Genomic DNA, 6,587 nt, shown 5'->3' with positions numbered 1-6,587 from the left:
TTTTCTCTATCTTGAAATTTGAAAATCCACTGAAAACAACAAATAAAAATTATTCTTAAGGAGCAATTCACATTCAGTGTCTTGTTATTGATATTTCCTTAATAGCTTTTCCTCCCCATACTCTAGGATTTCATCTCAGCATCGACTGAGCTGATTATATTTTACTGTCAATTCATTTCTTTGTCATTTTTATAATAAATATGATAGTTGTAGAATGGTTTCATAGCCAAGTAACAGAAAAAAATGATATATAATATCAATATGAATTGCCTCTGTACCTCAGGGCCCAAAAGTATTAACGGGATCCATTTATAAACTGGCAGACATGGCTTGACTAAATGCAGAGAAAACTTGTTTTATAATTACCAAAGGAAAATAAAAACAATAACAACAGCAACAATAATAATGGATTTTAGCTACATAAAAACAATTTAAAAGAAGTTAGTATTTATTTACTTAGTTTTAATTAATTTTATTTTAATTAGTTCTATAAACTAATATTTTTAAATTAACTCACTTTAAAACACATTAATTGGACTCAGAACACTTTCTCTTTGATTGTTTAAAGCAGAGAATATACTTTTTCTTCTGAATTTAGAGAATTCCTTTTATGCCAGTTCACGAATGCATTTATTTTTACATATAAGCTCTAGTAAGTGCAATAGATTCTACCCCCCTTTCTCTCTTCTACTCTCCTCTGTTTGTTATAACTGTATGAAACTGGTAGAAGTTATTGTATTAGTGTAAAATTAAAAACAGAAGTTTTGCTTGTTGTTTTTTTAAATAGCAGTAATAGAGAAATCTGTTGTAAGCATGGAGGAAGGTACCTATTATGGCACTTTCTTTTTACAGGATCTTCTATGGGATCTTCTATGCTCAAATGTGAGTTTGACAAGTTCATTTGAAAATTCCCACCATGATGGATTTTCTGTAAGAAGACTGTGCATTAAATATTGCTAAAATACCCTATAAGATATAGTATTATTTGAGACTAACTTTGTAGAAAGGTCTGAAATTTGAAGGAACTCAAAATACTAAGTAACCCAGAAATTATACAGATCCTGGATGAAGAAAAGAAGGAAATGTAAATGAGAAATTTCCCATTAATTTTACTTGCATTTTAATAAAAAGTTATTCTATGCATACATAATGCTTAGTAAAAATAAGTAAAAAGAAAAGAAATTAAATTTGTTACTTCTTTACTGGTAAGTGTGACCACATGGCTTCATGTTCCTCTTAGGGACCATTCTTAATAAATAACTGAAAAATAACCCAGTAAAGGGTTACTAAATAGTAACTAGAAATTGACTATGGTTTATTGACTATGGTTTTGTTTTTGATGATAAAAGCTCATTCACTTATTCGTTAATTTATGCAATCATTCATTCATTATGCTTTTACAAATTTTCTCAACTAACAGAACTAGAAATGCAGAGATGTAAAAAAAATGAGGCTTCTCTCTAACTATAGTTATAAGTGCTTTAAAACACTGATGAAAAGTTGATATTCTATACACAAAATTTCTAGTAGATTATAATTCTCCTATTCTGTCTGCAAAACAAATATTTAACTTCTGATAAAATATCAATGATGACTGAAATTGAATGAGAAGTTGACTTTCAAGGAATTACTGAAAAAAAAGGGCTAAGTCAATTTGACTATGTCATTATTTGTATTTGTGGCTTGTTAGGATAACCTAGGAATATTTTATTTAAGAGGTCAATTGATTGAAGGGCAAAGTAGGCCATCTCAATCCTGGCTGGTGATCTGGCAAAAGGAGACTTTATTTATAAGACAAGATGACACAATGAAAATGTTTTCTGTAAATACTCTACTACTACTGGAAGAAAACAATTCAAAAAACATGTTTTACTCTGGGTGGGCTAAATGTGATTAGCTTTGTATGCAATTTCAGCATGTCATGATTCTAAGCTATAAAATATGTTTGGAAAGATAATTGTGTATAAAAATTCCACATGAGATATGTCTATTTCTCAGTTTTATTTATAATAAGTAATAACTATTTTCCCAGAATACTTTCTTTGTGCCTGGTCTTGTGCTAGGCATTTTACATATCTTAATAAACCATATAAAGCAGCTACCCCTATATCCTCATTTTATAGATGAGGAGACAGGCTAAGAGAGATTAAATAATTGTCAAAGATTCTAGTTTTTATAAGGGCTGAAGCTAAGATTTGAATCAAGTAATCTGACTTTAGAACTAAGGTGCCAGAACAATGAGGGATTTCAACTTTCATACATCTAGAAATCTAAAATTTATTATTACTATAGAAAGGAGACTTTATTTATAAGACAAGATGACACAATGAAAATGTTTTCTGTAAATACTCTACTACTACTGGAAGAAAACAATTCAAAAAACATGTTTTACTCTGGGTGGGCTAAATGTGATAGAAGTGGTTTAAGACAGATTTTCCTCATCCAATTTTCTATGCTTTCAGATTCAACTTTTTCAACTAGTTAGCACTTCTATACTTCAGTTTCCTCATTTAAAACTAAAAAAATAATAATAACTACCTCATAAGGTTGTTTTAATAATTAATTTACATACTGTTATTTGTGTCAAGTAATATGGTAATTGTAAGATAATAAGATGTGTGCCATATTAAATGTTAATTCACTTAATCTTTTTAGGTAATAATAATAATTATAATAATAAAAGTACTTGGCTTTTACTTATGGATTACTATGAATGACACATTGCATTAAACACTTTTTATTGATTATGTCTTGTAATCCTCACAAAAATATGATGAGGCAAACACATATTATTTCTATATTACTGATAAGAACACGGGTCAGAGTAAAGCTAAATAAAATTATGAACATCATAAAGATACTTCCGTTATTTGTAACAGCAAAACATTATCTATTCTTTTCTGGAAGAATGTTGAAGGAAATTAGTCTGTTGAAGAACCAGCTAGAGATAGTATGGGTGGAGCACAGTGAGGAAGGGAGGGAGAGAGTGGTTGGAGGAGAAAGGGAAAATTGATTATAAAGGAACAGGATGGTAACAGGGTAAGTAGTTAGGCACTATTACAGTAATTGCTACCATTTTTACCGAATCTGATAATGATTTTATTTCACTTAGAATTTCTCTATGTATAATTTAAAGAAACTGAAAAAGTTACACAAATATTCTGTAAAGCCAATAGTTTTATTTCATGAGCACTATTCCATTTATTTTATTTTATAGTGGAGCTGTCACCAGTGGGGTGAGGTGAAATTTGGCATCACCCCGGTGGTGTGGAGGGAGGAGGAGGAGGAAGACAGTGGACAGTGGCATTGTATGTGTCCCTCGGTTCTCCTCTGCCCCCGCAACAAAGAATTACAGGTCAGTGAGATGGAGAAAAAGTATTTATTGAAAGTATATTTTAGAAGGAGATGGGCCACACTAGGGAAGGCTGCATCTCTATGGAATTTAGGAGATAAAAAGATATGATAGTATGCCCCAAGGAGAGGAGAGGGTTTCCACCTAGGAGTGCTGTAGTAATGCAGAAATGGGAAGGTCTGTTTATATTTGGGTGGTGAAGGGAGGTCCTAGAATATCCTTATGCGAAATCACCTTGACTAACAGTTGACTACTGTATAACGCTTTGCCTACAGGGCATGTGCTTACCCAGAATTCATGAACTTCTAGGCATAGTCATGATATTATAATTATGGTGTAATGAGGCTGAAGTTATGGGCAATACTTTCTGGGCATGTGTTTCTAGCTGGTTCAGCAAGTAACTTTTATGGCCTTTGTGCTCCAGGATTTGCTAAAAGGGAGGTGTTTCTGGGAGGTGCTCATGCTTGACTTAACAGAGCTAGTTGACTTTTTTCTAGAATTACATGCTTTATCTTTAGTATTAGTTATTTTCTAGGATACTATCACTTGAAAAAGGCAAATGGTTATTAAATTATACACCTCTGCAGCCTTCAAAACATAATTTTAAAGAGTATTCAGAGTCCCAAAAAGAGTTATTGATGAATAATTGGCCTGGAGTTCAATCTGTAAAGATTACCATAAAATTATACCCTTTAAAAAAAATAAAATAAACCACTGCTGTACTTAATTGTCACTAACTGTGATTTACTCCTTCTTCATCACTTACTGTAAGGATTTGGGACAAGATATTTGACCACCCTTTCAGTGCTTTCAAATGTAAAACATCTATCTCCAATTCTATTTTTGTCTTCTAAAAGAAATAAAGGAATCACTGAATGCAAAGTGCTTACAACAGTGCCTGGTAGTTAGTATGCATTCAATGAGTCCTTCTCTTTTATTCTGTTCTCTGGTGTTTAGCTTTGGTTAGCATTTTTTTCTTAGAATGACAATTTTGTTTACTTTCAAGAACTATTAATTGAGCATCTTTTATGTAGTCGACATTTTGATATTTATTGGAGCTAAAGAAAAAAATACTACAACACTTCTTTTTTTAAAAAAAAAAAAGACTTAGATAACAATGAATATAGAAAGGTAATCAGCAAATTAGAAAGATGGAGGATACTAAGGATGCATGTATAAGAGATTGAACATAAAAATAAATATGAAATATACATCCCACCTTAGGTTTGTTGTGTTTTAGATAAATAAATCCTGTCAGAGTTTGATTTCTATAATCCCTTAACTTTTAAAGGAAAGTCCATTCTTGTCAATTGTTTATTAGGTGCCCAGTGACAAAGGAGCAGATTCACTTCTCCATAACAGTAAACCGTGCAAAATAATCATTTAGTCCCATCATCATCTTCACAGAATAGTACATTGTCATAGAGTTTTGCACATTTCAATAGGTATTTTGGCTTCTTCTATGTATTACAGCTGTGTAACATCAGCTCAATCACTAATGGTTTGTCGGGGGCTGTTTTGACTAAGATGGCTGCCAGGCCGAAAATGGCTGCTGAGCAGGGCTTCCCGCCAAGGCCACGAAAGCCTCCTGGATGTATCTGCCTTGCTTCGTCTTGAAAAATAGACTGCAGTACCTGAAAAAAAAATTGAAAAAGTGGTCGCCGCGAGGGTGCCTGCCTCGTGAAGATGGCCGATGAGGTAAGAGGGCGATTTCTAAGAGACAAGATAAGGGGTTGTAACCCCGGGGCCTGAGCCCCAAAGAGAGAAAAAAAGGGTGTCCGTTTATAGAGACACAATTCAAGGTGCAAAGAAATAGGTTTTATATTTTAGGCTAAAATCCTTTTCATGGTGCTCGCCTCAGGGCAGTACTTCTATTTAAAAAATGGGGCAAGAGATAAGTGCGCAAGAAAAATTTATCGGAGGTCTCAAAGAATCACTCTGATCAGGGAGAGTAAAGGTTAAGAAAAAAGATCTAGTAAAATTTTTAACTTCCTCAAGGATGTGTGCCCCTGGCTTCCCCAAGAAGGAACGATAGACGAAAAGAGGTGGAAAAGGATTGGAGATGCTCTTAATGATTACTATAGAACTTTTGGCCCTGATAAAGTCCCCATAACTGCTTTTAACTATTGGAACTGCATCAATGATCTCCTATGCGTGCACCGACATACTCCAGATGTAGATCAAGTACATAGAGAAAGCACCTCCTTTTTAGAAAAAGAGCGTCAATGTAATACTCCTCCCCTAAAACCCCAACCCCAGAAAAATCCTCCGTCCCCCTGTCCAACCAATGAAGATTCGGTGTCTATAACTATGCCCCTAGATGAGGAGGCACCACAAGGGCCAGGGGCCTCGGGTCCGCCGCCAAAGTCTATTTATCCCTCTCTGCAACCCCTCAATTTGAGGGCTTCTCCTCCTCATGACCATTTAAACCCCGAGGAGGAGGCAGAACTAGATGAGGAGGCCGCCAAGTATCATAATCCTGATTGGCTGTCCGTGGGCTTCGGTCCCCCTTCGCCTCCTCCTCCTTACCATCTTCAGATGCCGGCTTTTGACGGCAGACCCCACGCCTCGGCACCTCTTCTGCCTCATCCGGTAGTTAACAATTTAGTAGTTAATGACCCTCCAGCCCCTAAAGACCTGTCGCAACAGGTTAAAAAATTACGTAAAACTGTTCAGCCCCAAAGAGCGTAATGCCTTAGTAAAAGAACTCTATAAGTTAGACCTGGACTTTAAGTCTGCCATTTCCAAGACCCCGCCCAAAACAAAAACTCTCAAGAAATCTGCAGGCCTAGGCCTTTTCCCTGTTCTTGAACGGCCAGCTATTAAAATAGAGGGAGAACACAGTGATGAAGAGAGAGGGGACCCCCCCTGCTCGCGAGTACAAACGCCTTGACTTCAAAACCCTAAAAGAACTAAAATTGGCAGTCTCGCAGTTCGGTCCGGTTGCCCCCTTCACGCTCTCCATTTTAGAGGCGTTAGATGACCTTTGGCTCACCACCAATGACTGGCAACATCTTGCCCGGGCCACCTTAACAGGGGGAGATTTTGTTTTATGGAAGTCAGAATTTTCTGAAGTATGTAAAGACACTGCCCGTGCAATTTAGAGGCGGGGGGGGGGGCGACAGTGCCGAGTGGACCTATGAAAAACTTAGAGGGCATAGACCTTATGATACTAATGAAGCTCAACTTGAGTATCCTGCTGGTCTTTTCACCCAGATACATCATGCAGCCACTA

At 35.8% G+C, this 6,587-nt stretch overlaps 1 pseudogene; it reads left to right on the top strand.

The window, feature by feature from the left end:
* The first annotated feature begins 5,049 nt into the window (after positions 1 to 5,049).
* On the top strand, positions 5,050 to 5,948 carry LOC118607819 (annotated as a pseudogene).
* The last annotated feature ends 639 nt before the right edge of the window (positions 5,949 to 6,587 follow it).

This window comes from Rousettus aegyptiacus, unplaced genomic scaffold, assembly GCF_014176215.1.
Source record: "Rousettus aegyptiacus isolate mRouAeg1 unplaced genomic scaffold, mRouAeg1.p scaffold_m13_p_9, whole genome shotgun sequence".
NCBI lineage: Eukaryota > Metazoa > Chordata > Mammalia > Chiroptera > Pteropodidae > Rousettus > Rousettus aegyptiacus.
Note: the sequence above shows the minus strand (reverse complement) of the source record. Positions and strands in the feature narration are given on the sequence as shown.